The sequence below is a fragment of the Carettochelys insculpta genome, chromosome 9, assembly GCF_033958435.1.
Source record: "Carettochelys insculpta isolate YL-2023 chromosome 9, ASM3395843v1, whole genome shotgun sequence".
NCBI lineage: Eukaryota > Metazoa > Chordata > Testudines > Carettochelyidae > Carettochelys > Carettochelys insculpta.
In genome coordinates this window covers 50,787,895-50,803,634 of record NC_134145.1, presented here as the reverse complement: position 1 = coordinate 50,803,634, position 15,740 = coordinate 50,787,895, and the positions used below count along the sequence as shown (strand labels likewise).

Below are 15,740 nucleotides of genomic sequence, written 5' to 3'. Positions count from 1 at the left end.
TGTTGTGTGGATCTAGTTCAGGGGTTGGGAAAAAAATTGATGGGAGACCACTCCAAGAATTTAGCAAGTTGTGAAGGGCTGGACTCTTCCTTGATACTAATGGGAGAGGTGTGGGGTCTCTGGGATGGAGGTTGGGTGCAGAAGAGAGCTCAGGGTAGGAAGGGAATGTGGGTGAAGGAGTGGAGTATGACCTGGGGAAGGGGCTTAAGGTGCAGGGGCTGGAGGAGGTATGGTATGGGAGGGAAGCCAGAAGGTTGCATTGGAGGGAAAAGCCAGGGTACCAGAGGCAGTCTCTGGACAGGAGATGCATACCTGGACAACTCCTGGCCAGCAGATTCACCAGCCAGGCTCTCTGCTTTCCATGCAAGGCTGGATTGGCCATTAGGCACAATCAGCACAGTGCCCAGGGTTTATGAAAAAGTTTAGGGCCTTAAAGAATTCATTGTGGATTCAAAAATGAGAAAAGAAAACTGATAAATCAAACTTAGTAATTTGCTATCTTTAGTCACCTAACAGCTGTGGCAAGGGCCCCTCTTGCCCAGGCCAATGTTCAGTTCCAACTCTTCAGCTTCTCCAGTACCTTGAACCTCTCACCCCTTTCCCCCTCAGGGCCTGGGGCTGGCAACAGGTACCCAGGGGAGGGAGGGTTTTTAAAAGGCCTCTATCAAGCCAGCAGTGGAGTCAGCTGGCCCCAACCTGGCTGAGCCAGCTCCCTCCCAGCTACTTGTAATTGCCCGGCTTGTATTTAGCAGGTCCTTCCTGCAGTTTGGGCTGCCTTTCTCCCCCTCTGAAGGAGCCCTCTGGCCTGGCCCAGGCACATAGCATACAAGTTTAACATACAATGACAAGTTTACTTTAGGACTCTTTTTGTTAGCAGAATCACAGGTCACGTCATCAAATGCCATTTTTCTCAAAAGCTCCTCCTCAGCTGAAAGCAGTGCGAGTGAAGATAGCCGTGTCTGTCCCACCATTTTAACTTTGGAAAAGAGCATTCCCCTTCGCAGTTTGTTCCTGGCTTGGGGAAATACATTCTGAAAGCAATGCTGATATTTGGAAAATTTGTCACCAACTTGTCTGCTGTTTGTACACTGATCATTTCTGCCACAGATTTCTTCTCTGCATACCTATGTGAGAACAACAGAAATTCCACATGGTGGGAGCTGTCTCCCTGTGGTGCAGGATGCTGGAGACTGAAGCATCTACCCCTTGGAAGGGTTCCCTGGCCGTGGGAGCTGTCTCCCCTGTGTGTGGGATGCCAGGGAACGAGGCAGCCATCCCATGGCAGAGCTCTCTGGCAGCAGGGGCTGCTGCCATCAGATGCTGGTGAATGGGGCAACAGCGCCATGAAGGAGCTCCCCGGCAGCAGGAGATGCTGCCCCAAGGCACAGGGCATCAGGGAACAGGGCAGTTCCCCCACGGAGGGGCTTTCTGGCAGTGGGAGCTGAAGCCCCAAGGCACCAGGCAATAGGAGCCCTGCAAAATACAGGACAATTTGCCCATTTTCTTAAAAAAAATAAGGGACTGTCCATTAAAAACGGGATGGATGGTCACCCTAATGTGACATGCTGCTCGTCATCTGACCATCTCAACAACAAGTTTATCCATGGTAGGATAGAAGCACCATGGGTGAAATTTGCATTGACAGTCAAAGCCACGATAACATTATCCATATGAATGTCATCAAAAAAGTGCTTTCTCTGCCATTTGTGCTGTGTGATCTTATTGTAGGCAGATGGTGTGAGATCTTTTGCAATTTCCTCAAACCATGACATTTATCGTGGGTATCACAAAAGTGTGCTAAAAGACCATCAGATAAATTCATGACAGTGACCAAGTCAGTGCCCACTCCTGTAGAGTTTTATTCAAGAGATTAGTCTTTTGCAGTATGTCATTCCAAACGACACAACTCCAAGCTGTTTCAAACTGATCCAGCTTCTTACTTGGTGGCTTTGCCTTATGGACAGTGTTGGTGGTTGTCAGTTGTTTCAAGCCGTGTTTATCAAAACCTGACCAATTTCAGAATAGTTCATATTAAGTGTTCTGGTGGCATTGCTCTGTGATGACCTACCCAGTTTCTGACACAACGTGTATTTTGCTTCATATTTTTTTACTAATTTAGACCATCTCTGGGGTGAAACTGAGAAGACCATAAAGAGTGACTGAAAAATCCCCCTAAAATCCTGTCTGGTGAAGGGCAACCCTCCACAGCAGCTGATCAACCAAATTCAAACTATACTTCAAAATGGCTGTTGTTTTAGAATGAAATATCTTGAATTACTCCTGGTGCACCACTTTCAAAAGCAAAAATGAAAGTTGACAATATTAGGCACACAGGGGATAGGACATCTCTCTCATATTTATTTATTATTATCTAATTTATAGGCCTATGATTATGAGAGATCCTAGGGCCTATAAAGACCTTGATCCATCCCTGCTTCCATACCCATGCATGCCACTTAGAGAAGCCAGCTTCTGGGGCCATGTGTGCTGATCTGAATGCTGAGAGCTGAAGGAGAAGAGGAGGGGTACTTTGTGCGCTGCCTGTTTTTCAAACAAGCAGTTTCCATTGGCCAGAAACTGGCCAATGGGAGCTGCAAGATTGTGCTGGAGGTGGAGGGAGGGAGGTTTCGCCTCTCTTGCCCTTCCCCTGAGGCTCACAGTATTTACAGACACGCAGGGTCCAACAGCCAGGTTTTCTGAGGATGCATGAGCAGGGCAGGCAGGGAATCTGGCAAAGGCACCCACTGAGCTGTGGGCTAGATCTGGGAGCTTGCTGGGCCCCAGACCTTATTTGGTGGCCCCTGACCTAGTGATCTGTGATAATTTGGTCTAATTTCAGTTGAATTTGGCGTGCTGGGAGATGCTGGTGGCCTCTGATGTACGGGAGATCAGAAAATATTCTGGGGATCCCTTCTACCCTTAAAATGCTATAACTCTTTTTGAATATTTGTCCTCTCCCAGTACTGGGGGCTTGTGTCAACTAAGCCATTGATCGACATTGCAGCAATTGATCCACGGGCCATCAATTAGTAGTGTCTGCTTAGGTGTGATAAATCGATCTCCTAGTGCTCTCTCCTGGAAGCCAGAACTCCACCAGGACAAGAAGAGAAGGCAGTGTTGACGGAAAAGGCCCCCACCAACCCCACCACACACAAGACAATGCAGTAAGTCAACTTCAGCTAGGCTATTCGCATAGCTGAAGTCACATAGATTAGATTGATGGTGGGTGTTAGTGTAGACAAGGCCAAGATGAAACCACACTGGGTATTGTCCGGTATGTGCTGAGGGATGCCATTTTGAAGAGCACAGTCCTTTTTAAACCCATAGGCATATGCCCTATAAACCTGTGATTTTAGTGACGATCACAGTCCACAAGTGCCTCCACGACAAAGAGCTGCATGACAAGAGCTGGCTTATCAACTTCTCAGCAAAAGCCAACAAGAGAGCCAATGATTGGAAGCTTCAGCTAGACAAAGGTATATATTGCTTGTGTTCTTTCAAGACTTCAGACTCAATTACAGCGGTTCCTCCTGGATGTAAAATCCACAGATAAACTCTTCATAGGCCACATCATATTTGTCTGCAGGTGTGCATAGCACCTAAAACAGTGGGGTCCTTATCCTAGCTGTAGCCTTTGATTGCTATCACAATACCAACACCCACTAGTTTAGTTCACTGACACCACTCCAAAGCTGCTCTTCTGTACTTCTCTCCCTATCAAAGCAAGCACAAAAACAAGCTAGAACAGCAGGTGCAACAATGCATTGATTGTTTCTTTGTGTGTTCCCATACACTCTAGTCGGTGGGAGCAATTCACTTGGATTCCACATTTTTCTGTATACAGTATACTCAGTGAGATAAGCACCCTTAACCATTTGATTAACATGTGATGCAAAACACAATGAAATACATAATTCAAGAATAAAGACCAGATGTGCTCTATTTTTTTCCCTTTTTAAAAAATCATGGAAAAGCTTTATTTCTGCATTTTGCCTCATTATATAGCTTTTAAAAAGTTATATAAAACAATTGTCATACTCCTTCAAACTTTTTAAATATACACCTACCATGCCCCCCCCGCCACTATTTTGTCATGTCTGTGTTAATATTTTTCCCCCATTTCAGTCACTGCTGTACCAGGATATTTGCAGGCAGCCCTGCTTTCCCACTTGATTCATTCAGCAAAGCTGATACTCACTGGTACTGATGTCACTATGACATCACCTCCTGAACTGAACAGGAAAAAGCAATGGTGATTAGGAAACAGTTATTTGCATAGTGGTATCCTGAAACACAGCAGGCAGAGGAAAGAGTCATCATATAGTAATCTGGTGGACATTTGGTCAAATACTGTATGGGATTTCTCATCCTGCCCCACCTCTAGGTGGGTGAAGTGTGACAGGAGAGGAGTGGAGAAGATGAAAAGTGAAAGGAAAATTGGGAGCAACAGCATACAATGAATAGCCATTTCACAAAGGCTCCACCTGCATTAAACGGGGATTGATGAATTTAAAAATGTTGCTAACTCTTGTAGTGTTTGGTGTTTTGCTTAAAGCCTCAGCACAATTCTGTGTTTACAGTTCTGTGGTTTCGTGTGACTTACCACTTTCATTTTTAAAAGTTTCTGCACACCCGGGTTGCAAAGCGAAGCTTGAACATGCAAACCCTAAAGGCACAAAACGTAGACGGCAAATAAAAGGAACCCAAAATGGCATTTTATAAAAATCTCATGGTCTTCTGGGGCTTGACTCATCATTTTGAACCCTCTCACCTTCCTTTAGATACCCCCGATGCTGCATTGCATATGTTTGCAGGAGTATAGCTGCCACTTAAACTGATTTAAAATTTTATTATTAATTACTGTTGTTGTTCAGATTACTTTCTGTACATTTTAAGTTCAGACTTTCATCCACAGCTTCTTAAAATAGCAACCATCTACACAGTTTATATAAGCAAATACTTTTTTGCTTTTATGGATGCACTTTCAGTGGCTGAGGAGAGATCCACATCTGAAATTTCCATTGTGTGTTTAAAACTAATATAATTTAAACTGGACATGGGCCTAAAACTGCCAGGAAAAAGGTTCCTTGTGGAAAGGCCTATGGGCTCTTTAGTGAGACACTGTTTTCTTACTCCTGCAGAGAGGCAGATCTGAAAGCCCTGGAGTAACATATGCAGACCTAGAAATGAGAATTGCAAATTGGTTGGCACATCTCGAGGCTATCTTTATCGAACTCTGATAGATGAGCATCTCATTTAAAATATCCACAAGCTTTTCCTTGGCCATCTGGAACAGCCCTGACTCAGCCATAGGTGGCCAGCTATTAGAATGGAGCCAGCACTCGGGTAGCAGCAAACCATACATCAACAAGGATATGCCATGGTTTACATGCACCCTTCAAAGTAACACCGATGGGCTAAAACACAATGTTTGAACAGTGCACTCATCAGGTCAAAGGGCCCATTTCAAAACTGCTCAACTGCCGCAGCATTCCAGGTGATATCGAATTCACACTTCCACTACAAGCCACCCAACCCATGTAACACCATTTATCTGATTCATTGAGTGCATCACCATCTCTTATGGATTCTGGCCCTTTTCTTAAAGGCTCCAGCTCCTGGATTATATGAATTTATATGAAAAAATTCAGCTTTAATTTTTTTTAATAAGGTGAGTTTCAAGCTCTCCTAAGACAGTAAACTCTTTCATATCTGGCAGCCCTGGAACTGTGATGTTGCCAGATATTCAAATATTCTGGATAATAGCGACGTCTACCTAGCAATGCATAACACTAAAGAAAAACAAGATTAGATAATAAGAAACAAACAAAAATGTATGCAGCATACTTTATTTACCAACAACACTGGTATTGTACATTGTAAACTTATACCGCATTTACTGTATTTATTTGTTTTTGCTTTCATTATACTGTACTTATGGAAAAAGTAACTAAAATTTACTTACGGTTAAAATGCCAGTTATTTGAGAGCTCTGGATGATAGAATGCCAGATATGAAACAGTCTACTGAATGAGGGAAAAGTTCATAAATGTGAATATGGAAGTTTCAAAAACAGAAAGCAAATTAAAAGGACCCTCATTTGATTATTTTTCAGATTTCACAATTTTAAGCAAGCTGATGATTAAGTCTCTCTGCTCTGGACAGGGAAAGATGGAAGGAAATAGTCAGGGAGGTGTCGGACACCAAGGGGTGCTGAGCCCAGGGTTGTTGATGATGAGGATTTTTGGAAGGGTGATTACTTTTTTTTGAGTTTGTCAATACTGCATTAGCAATTACGTCATGCAATTTGTTATATCGATGAGCTCAGTAAGGAAGAATCCTAGAGACTGTCCAGAGCAATTAATGGTGATGGAGAAGGAAAAATCGAGGCTTTTAGCAAAAAGAATGAGCAGTCACTTGACACAGGTGCCTAAGCAATCAGATTGCAATATGAGAATGACATCAAATAGAGCATAAGCTTTCATGGGCAAAGACCCACTTTGTCAGATGCATCTGCTGAAGCGGGTCTTTGCCCATGAAAGCTTATGCTCCAAAATAACTGTTAGTCTATAAGGTGCCACAGAACTTCTTGTTGTTTTCGAAGATACAGACGAACTTGGCTACCTCTCTGATACTTCTCAAATAGAGCCTGACTGAAAACCCACAGAAGTCAATAGGAGTCTGTTCACTGACTTCAGCTGGCTTCTATCTTCTGGTCCCACGCTGTTACCAACCACTGGGATCATTCACCTAGTGCACCATGGTCTGCAATTTAGTAAACAAGTAATAAATAGTCTGCAGCTGTCAAATTTGTAATTCAAATGAGGTGAGAAGCATTATTCCTTTAAATATATAATACCGTCAGCAGCATAACTGTCACTCGCCAGTACTTCTAAACAAGGAAAGTAGTCACTGAAGCTTAATTCATACAGTTAACTATTTTAGGTAAGGATTCAAGCAGGGCAATCAGATTTTCTGTGCATGGGAGGTGAAAAGGTTTCCAAATGTTATGCCCTCCGACAGCTAAGGGCCAGACTATTCCACCACCTTTTCTAAGTTTGGGTAATAACTTTTTCCACAAAGAAGTCCAATGAAATTTAACTCACTTGTTATTGTAAAGCACTACTCAGTGTGAATAAGGATTTCTGTCTCGGCCTAGGGGACCTAAAGTGGCACAGTATGTCTCTAAGCTTTTCCCTTATCAAAAAGGACAGGATTCTAGTACTTTCTCACATCTTTGGCAGCTAAGTGGACTTCACTGCCTTCACTAAAATGATTTGTGGAGTGCGGTGCTGCTCATCTTTGGTAGCACCTTATTCCATTACTCCATTGACTGATTGATATTTTGGGGATTGGCTACTATTCAGCATAGGAGGTAACTCTTCCCAAGTATAGATGACTTTGGCTACGTCTACACGTGCACGCTACATCGAAATAGCTTATTTCGATGTAGCGACATCAAAATAAGCTATTTCGATGAATAACGTCTACACGTCCTCCAGGGCTGGCAACGTCGATGTTCAACTTCGACGTTGGGCAGTACCACATCGAAATAGGCGCTGCGAGGGAACGTCTACACGCCAAAGTAGCACACATTGAAATAAGGGTGCCAGGAACAGCTGCAGACAGGGTCACAGGGTGGACTCAACAGCAAGCCACTCCCTTAAAGGGCCCCTCCCAGACACAGTTGCACTAAACAACACAAGATCCACAGAGCCGACAACTGGTTGCAGACCCTGTGCATGCAGCATGGATCCCCAGCTGCCGCAGCAGCAGCCAGAAGCCCTGGGCTAAGGGCTGCTGCACACAATGACCATAGAGCACCACAGGGGCTGGAGAGAGAGCGTCTCTCAACCCCTCAGCTGATGGCCGCCATGGCGGACCCCGCTATTTCGATGTTGCGGGATGAAGATCATCTACACGTGCCCTACTTCGACGTTCAACTTCGAAGTAGGGTGCTATTGCCATCCCCTCACGGGGTTAGCGACTTCGACGTCTCACCACCTAACGTCGATTTCAACTTCGAAATAGCGCCCAACACGTGTAGCAGTGACGGGCGCTATTTCGAAGTTGGCGCCGCTACTTCGAAGTAGCGTGCACGTGTAGACGCAGCCTTTCAGGGTCACACTCCTGAATAGTTCATGGAGGCTAGAGCCCAGAATCCATACCTAATTTCTCATGCATCTATTACCTTTTGCAGTTCAAGGCCTAGCTATCTTGCAATACTCTTCTACATTCCTGCCAAAGGTTTTACTTCTGATCTTAGAAGGTAAGGCTGGGTCTACACTCGCCATGGAAGATCAAATGCATACATTTGATCTTCCAGGGTGCCTTTTTGCACATGCACAAAACAGTGCATTCCAGGGTGAATGTTGACCCCGGAACTTCTTTTCAGCGGCACAGTATTAAGGAAGGTTGATGGGAGGAGTGCTCCCATTGACCTTCTGACTTGAAGACAGACATAGAATTCGATGGTTGCAAAGTCGATTTTTGGTACCCAATTGGCAGACCAAAAATTGCATATTAGCTGTTGACCTTCCAGGTAAGTGTAGACGCAGCCTAAATGTTGAAGATGTATAATGTAAAGTACAAGCACCCCCTAAGAGTCTCTGCAACTGAGCACAGAAGATTGTTTTGTATGTCTGTGTTAAAGCATTGCAGTTCAGTTTTAAACCTGACTCTGTCCCTTTAAGACACAGCGAGTGAGAAAAGGCTTTCTACAGCCACGTTTTACGCAATTGGATAACCAGAAGCAAAGCAAAAAATCCACACTGCTTACCACCAGGCACTTGTAGGCAAGGTTATTTATAAGCAAAACCTATGAGGAGAGCTATTAGCATCATTCCAAACAAAACTTTTAAACTGTTGTCAAACTTTCCTTAAACATTTTGAGGGCCTAGTTATGCTTTTAGAATAAATGCTAACATGATTGATGTCCTACAAACACAGCCTAATAAAGTTATTTCATAGGTACTTTTTATTGGCTTTGTTGCTTGAAGTAGAATGAGACTAAAAGCAGAACAGCTCTTTTATTACAGGGAGATCTGTAAGGAACAAACCCAGCACCGTCATGGAACCTGACTGATTATGAGCACCCAGGGGTTGGCCTACCTGGAGCCATTAGTGGGAGCTGGGCCTTCTCCAGGAGCAGACCTTGTAGGAGGGGTGTATATACAGGGTTGCCAGCCATCAGTAAATTCAGTCTGTCAAAAAGAGCTAAAATTGGACCTGTCTGCAAAATATGCAAAAGTGTTTAGTATCCCTCAAAAAAAAAAAATCCAACAAACTTTTCAGTGGAGCTGCAGAGTCCCTCTCTGCTGGCCCCAGCATGAGCTCCATGCTGTGCAGCAGCTCCACAGAGTCTACAATTCACAGAGCAGGGCCTGAAAGGGGAATTCGGCTGGCCTGGGCTCCTCCTAACCTGCTTGTTGGCTGGGGCTGGACGGAAGCCACTCTTCTCTGCCTCTGGTTTTAATTCTTTGTCAGTGTTACTAACATCAGCAAAGCAGAAAACTTCTGTTGGGTGTGCCTCCCCCTGCTGGGCTCCCCACAGATGGGGAACAGGGTTGAGGATACCGAGGGCCAGGTGTAGCAGCTTCCCACAGGCTCCTCAGCAGTAAGTCACAGTGGTGCAGTCCCTTAAATATAAGAAACAAACTCGCCACTCCTGTGCATGAAGGAGTAGTGACTGTCACAAATGGAGCAGGAAAGATTATGAAAGCAGTGGTTCACTGGATGACTGCGGCAGTGCATGATCACAACCTGGAAAATTTAGAGGAAACTGATATGGCTAGTAATTAGTTTAAAGCAGCATAACAACATTGCTTAGTGATGGATGAATAAAACTGCTGAATATCATTCTTTTGTCTCCTTTTGAGTTGTCTTTATGTTACGTAAGAATGCGTCTGTAAAGAATTTGATTCCCTGTAATTTTTTATATGGTCATAAAAATTATTTTCAGCAGTTGACAATCTTGGGGATGTACGAAGTCCACTGCATGCGGGCAGCTATTCCTAACCATGGAGAGGCCATTCGAGGGAGCTCTGTTCCATGCATTAGTTCAGGAGGATAGAAAGACACCTCTGGTTTACTGACCCAACTTTCTGCCTTCTTTCCCCCTCTCCCCGCTGAAGAAAAACAGAGGGCAGTCCTTAAAATGATCCACGTTGCAATACATCACGGATCTGATAGAGAGAATTTCTAAGATGGAGGCCAGGTTATTGAGGGGTGCACATATTTAGACTCTCCCCTGGGAAAACATCTCCTGATTGGCAGCTTTGCCTTCACTTACCCATCTTTTCGGAAAAATAAGGCAATCAGAGCTGATGCAGGAAGCAGGCCAAGCACTGACCTTCACTCAGGAGCTGAGGATATAACTATACTTGCAAGGTGTTTGACACACTATGATCAATCCTCTGGAATTCGATTTTGCCACGTCTGTGAAGATGCAGCAAAAACATTCTCTCTAGGCTCAGCCATCAACCCTGGTACTCTGCACTATCGCATGGAGTAAGGGATATGGGCATGAACCCAAACAGCCCCAGTCTACAGTAGGGAACAAAGTCAATCCTGATCTGTCAATTCTAGCTACACAAATGGACTAGCTAGAATCGCATATCTGGGATCAACTTTGTTCCCTGGTGTGGACCAGGCCTAACACTGTTCTCATGGCAAAAGAGGAGGGGACAGAAGCCCACCAGTTCAAAGCAGCTCTTCTCTCTCCACTTCTCAGCAATGCTCCTCACCCACCCATAATGACCAGCCTTGGAATAGGTAAAAGGTCCCCACTACAGCCATCCCTCCAGCCTGGAAATGGAGGTGAAGGAACCTGGAAGCTACGAGAGTGGCAGAGGTGATGTGGTGGTGATGGGGTGGGAGGTTAAAGATTTGATTTGGGGTTGGGAGTGGCGTTAATTGCTAAGTAGAAGAGAGGTAGATGTGGGGATGACGGTCGACCCCTCGCTTTGTTCACCTCAGTGAGCGCTGTCGAGGGGCAGCTTCCATTAAGTTAGTCACAAGGCTGCAGTCACAACTACAGTGTGTTTCTTGTGGTGCTCCACATCTGGGAGATGGACTCGGACCCTTTTGTCTGTGCACTGCATATTAGTACTGTGTTAAGCCAAATTTATATGGCCCATAACACAGAGGCTAGAGATTGCAGTGCCCTTGGCTGTGACTGCTTTCATGCTGTAATCTCTTATTGAATGTACTGGTTATCACCTCATAAATTATTTTGGTAGTCTTTGAAGTGCTACATGACAGCTTTTTTGTTTTGTGAAGATACAGACTAATACAGCTACTGCTCTGAACCTACCGGGTTAGATTTACCTGAGCATCTGAGTTTACAGCAAAATCCAAAGCCTGGAGAATGTCGGTGTGGGGCAGAATGAGAAAGTACAAAAGGTAACTGCAGGTTATGTTTATAGATGTCTTGTACAACAGTGAAGTAGAGCAGAAAGAAAGGCACTGAAATAGTCCAGTTCCATGCAGATCTCCTTTGTCACCTGTGTCTCACTGATCTCAGAGACTCAGGTGTACCATTAACAGACTGAGGCCACATCCTGACCAGGAAAACAAGTCACATGTAAAAGTGGTTTGGACAAGTTTCAGTAGCTAGAATTCTGGCATTTTCACCCTTTTAAATCTGTTAATTTGTCATGGGGGCCTCTGTGCACATCACCAAGCCTTAGAATACTTGAGAGGTGAGACTATCGAGATGAATTAGGTATTGATGTTATTCTTCAAAAGTTCAGCTCCTATAATCTGGGTGAGTGAGTACAGAGCAACTGTTTTTGCGCACCACATAACCCAGTCCCATCTTGGCCTCTCCTTTTTATTAAAGTGAAGTTCAAAAATAACTTAGTTACTGAAAGGAAGTTAGAAAAAAGGAAACAGTGACTGGAGTATTTATTATTTTAATAGTTTGTATTAACAGTATTTGTATTAATAGTTTGGCATTAACTGTGCACCCAGACCAGGACAGAGATTAGGGGGCTGGAGCACACGAGCTATAAGGAGAGGCTGAGGGATCTGGGCTTATTTAGTTTGCAGAAGAGAAGAGTGTGGAGCAATTTGATAGCAGCCTTCAACTTCCTGAAGGGGGGGCTCTAAAGAGGATGGTGAGAGACTGAGTGACAGGTGGGAGATCAAGGAACAAAGGTCTAAAGTTACAGAGGGGGAGGTGTAGGTTGGATATTAGGAAACACTTTCACCAGGGGGGTGGTGAAGCACTGGACTGTGTTGCCTAGAGAGGTGGTGGAATCTCCATTCCTAAGGTTTTTAAGTCCCAGGTTGACAAAGTCCTGGCTGGGGTGATTTAGTTGGGGTTGATCCTGCTTTGGGCAGAGGGCTGGACCTGATGACCTCTTGAGGTTCCTTCCAGCCCTTAGATGCTATGAGAGTCCTCAGGAAACTGTCTCTCTGATGAGTTGGGGAAGAGATGGGGGACAGGATGCTGAGTGTGATACAATCTCTACATCAGCGATGGGCAACCATGGCTCATAAGAGGGGTGCATTGGTGGCCGTCCATCTCACTGGGCTGCCTGCAGCCCTCACACTCCCCCTGCCCTACAATCCCAAGTCCCTGTCTCAGTGGAGCCTCCATGACTTCCTACTACTCCCGGCTCTCTCCAAGCACTTTTGGAGTGCCATAAATCTGCTGCTTCATGCTCCACCCTGCTCCTTTCTCGCCCTCCCAGAGCTGAACAGCCACAACAGCTGATCTGCAGTGCTCCAGCTCTGGGAAGCAGTGGGAACAGAGCCCGAATCAACCAAGTCACAAAATGTTGGGAAGGAGGGGAAGGAGTGCAGGCCTCTGGTGCCTCAGGGTGCAAGAGGCACATAGGGGAAGGGGATAGACAGGAGGTCCATGGGCCACAGGTGGAACCCCCGTGGGCCGCATGCAATCCAAGGGCCACAGGTTGCACACCACTGCTCTAAATTGTCCTTAATATGCATTGTTAGCTTTTGAAACAGGAAGACTCTTTGGCTTCATCTACACTACAAGATAAATTCAAATTGATTACAAATTGATTTTAAAATGCCAGTTTTTTTAATTCGATTTTGCGTATCCTCACTTCCCACAGGCTCCCAACAAATTCAACACATTGCTTCCACACTGAAATCACCAAACATTGATGGTTGCAGCAGTGCATTGTGGGAACCTATCCCACAGTTCCCTCAGCCCCACTTTCTGAGCCAGGAGCCAGGTGCGGCAGCAATGTCAGATTCCCAGGTCCCCACAGTTTGGGGGACCCTGGAAACTGACAGTGCAGCAGCCCTGGTCAGTTTCCCAGCTCCCGCTAGTAGTGAGGAGCTGGGAGTGACATACAGCAGTGCTGTTGGTTTCCCGGGTCCCTGCAGGGGGATCTGGGAAACTGATGGCACGGCAGCCCAGGTCAATTTCCTGGCTGGCCCAAGCTCCTGGACCTGAGAAACTGACAGCACAACATCCCTGGTCAGTTTCCTGGCTCCCGCTAGTTGCGGGAAGCTGGGAGCCAGATGCAGCATGTAGGTCTGTGGGATACATATGGGACACTTGTGGAGGCTAATAGATTTGAATGAAAGATATGGCACTTCCATGCTAGCCTTTATTTGACATTTTAAACTCAAGATTGACGCTATACTCATCCATTAATATTGACATTTTATTATAGATATTAGGGCAGACTAAATCAAACTAATGACATTTACAGTGAAGACAGTGATGTTTTAATGTTGAGCTAACTCCTTTGAATTCAATTTTATCTGAAAGTGTAGAGACAGCCTTAGATGGTTCTCAGAACTGCAGTGTTATTTATTAAATTGTCCTTTTGTGGATGGAGCTCTGAGGATATTTGTCTATTTGTATTACTTTGTTATTGTAAAAAATGTAACAAACTGATTTTTTAAATTCTGATGTGTGGCAGCAGATATGGAAGAAAGTGTACATATATACGTATATGTAAATTATAGGTGAAACTCAAAGCTAATTATAAAAAAGAATGGTGGACGCATCCCATTATAACCCCCTAATTTCATTTTCTTATACCTTTGCCTAACTAACCTTTGGGACCGAAAATCTCCCTTAGCTGAACCTTGTTTTTTTTCCTTCACAGGGAAAATAATTTAGTTTTTTCCAGAAATGAGACTAGAAGAACACAGACTGTTTTGCCCATGTTAGAACCCAAGATTCTGGAGCTTTACAATCCTTCTGCCATCAGCAAACACCTGTGATACTCACTGGCACAGTGCCCCATCTCCTTCTGATGGTCTATGCAGAGGAAAACATGCAACTGGATCCCTTACCCTGCTCATCCAAGTGACAGAGGTTTTTGCACTGCAACTAAAGGTCCCAACCCTGCTAATGGATGGCAATGGGATGTCACATGATCAACTTTCTGGAGTTTTTGATGGCCCAGAATCGGGCCACAATTGACAATTACACACATGTGCATGTGCGTAATTGTCAATTGTGGCCCAATCCTAGGCCCTGATCTTATGCCTCTTCTTGTGGAGACTGTTCTTCATGCAGTAATCATCCTCTTGCTGATATTGTTGACTGTGCACGATAGCCCCATTGAGACTGTGCCAACTTCCTACCTATTTAGTTTTACAACTGTTTGGAAGACACCGGGAAGAGGCTTAGAAAGATGTCTTGAGCTACTGGTTTTTGGTTTTGGTTTATTTTTTTTTTTGGGTGCAGCTGTATCATAGGTGCTTGACACCATGCAGAGCCATCCTAGGGATGCTTATGAATAGTTATTCTTATATTTGACTGCTCTTGATTTCATTTGTTTTTTCACTCTCCTTCATTATGGAAAAGGAAAGTCTTTGAGCTCACTCTCTGTGCTGTATTGGAAATGAAATTGATCTGAAGAAGTGGGTCTGTCCCACAAAAGCTCGTCACTGAATAAATTATTTTGTTAGTCTTTAAAGTGCTGCATTTCTGCTGGTTTGTTTTGTTGGAGTACAGACTAACACAGCTACCTCTCTGGTACTTCTCTGGACTTGGATTACTATGCAGATTGGTGTTCTGAAATGGATATTTGTAAGAGAGACTGGGACTTTTCAGTCTGGAAAAGAGGCGATTGAGGGGCGATATGATAGAGGTATATAAAATCATGAATGGTGTGGAGAAAGTGAATATAGAAAAATTATTTACCTTTTCTCATAATACAAGAACTAGGGGACACCAAATGAAATTGATGGGTAGTAGGTTCAAAACTAATAAAAGGAAATTTTTCTTCACACAGCGCACAGTCAACCTGTGGAACTCCTTGCCCGAGGAGGCTGTGAAGGCCAGGACTCTATTAGGGTTTAAAAAAGAGCTTGATAAATTTTTGCAGGTTAGGTCCATAAATGGCTATTAGCCAGGGATAAAGTATGGTGCCCTAGCCTTCAGAACAAGGGCAGGAGATGGATGGCAGGAGATAAATCACTTGATCATTGTCTTCTGTTCTCCTTCTCTGGGGCACCTGGCATTGGCCACCGTTGGCAGACGGGATACTGGGCTGGATGGACCTTTGGTCTGACCCAGTATGGCCATTCTTATGTTCTTACGTTCTTAAGGTGCTGAATATTTTTTTTAAGAACACAAATGTCAGTAGGTTTTGGAAGTAGTTTCCATTATCAAGCTGTAGTGTTACCCAAGATGCTGGTTTCCAGAGGTTTGCCTCTTGCAAGATTAATCCCATAGTGAAACAGTTGTAGCCAACAACATCTTATCCTGAGCTACAGTGTATGTGACTGCTGAACAACCA

General features: G+C 44.5%; 1 long non-coding RNA gene across 1 annotated transcript in view; it reads left to right on the top strand.

Annotated features, from left to right (window-relative positions):
* LOC142017855 (uncharacterized) overlaps window positions 1–14,419 on the top strand; it is a 33,173-nt gene extending 18,754 nt beyond the window's left edge. Inside the window, exon 2 of the long non-coding RNA XR_012646606.1 lies at window positions 14,097–14,419. This is a non-coding gene — a long non-coding RNA (uncharacterized LOC142017855). The remainder of the gene's footprint in view (window positions 1–14,096) is intronic.
* Window positions 14,420–15,740: the final 1,321 nt, after the last annotated feature.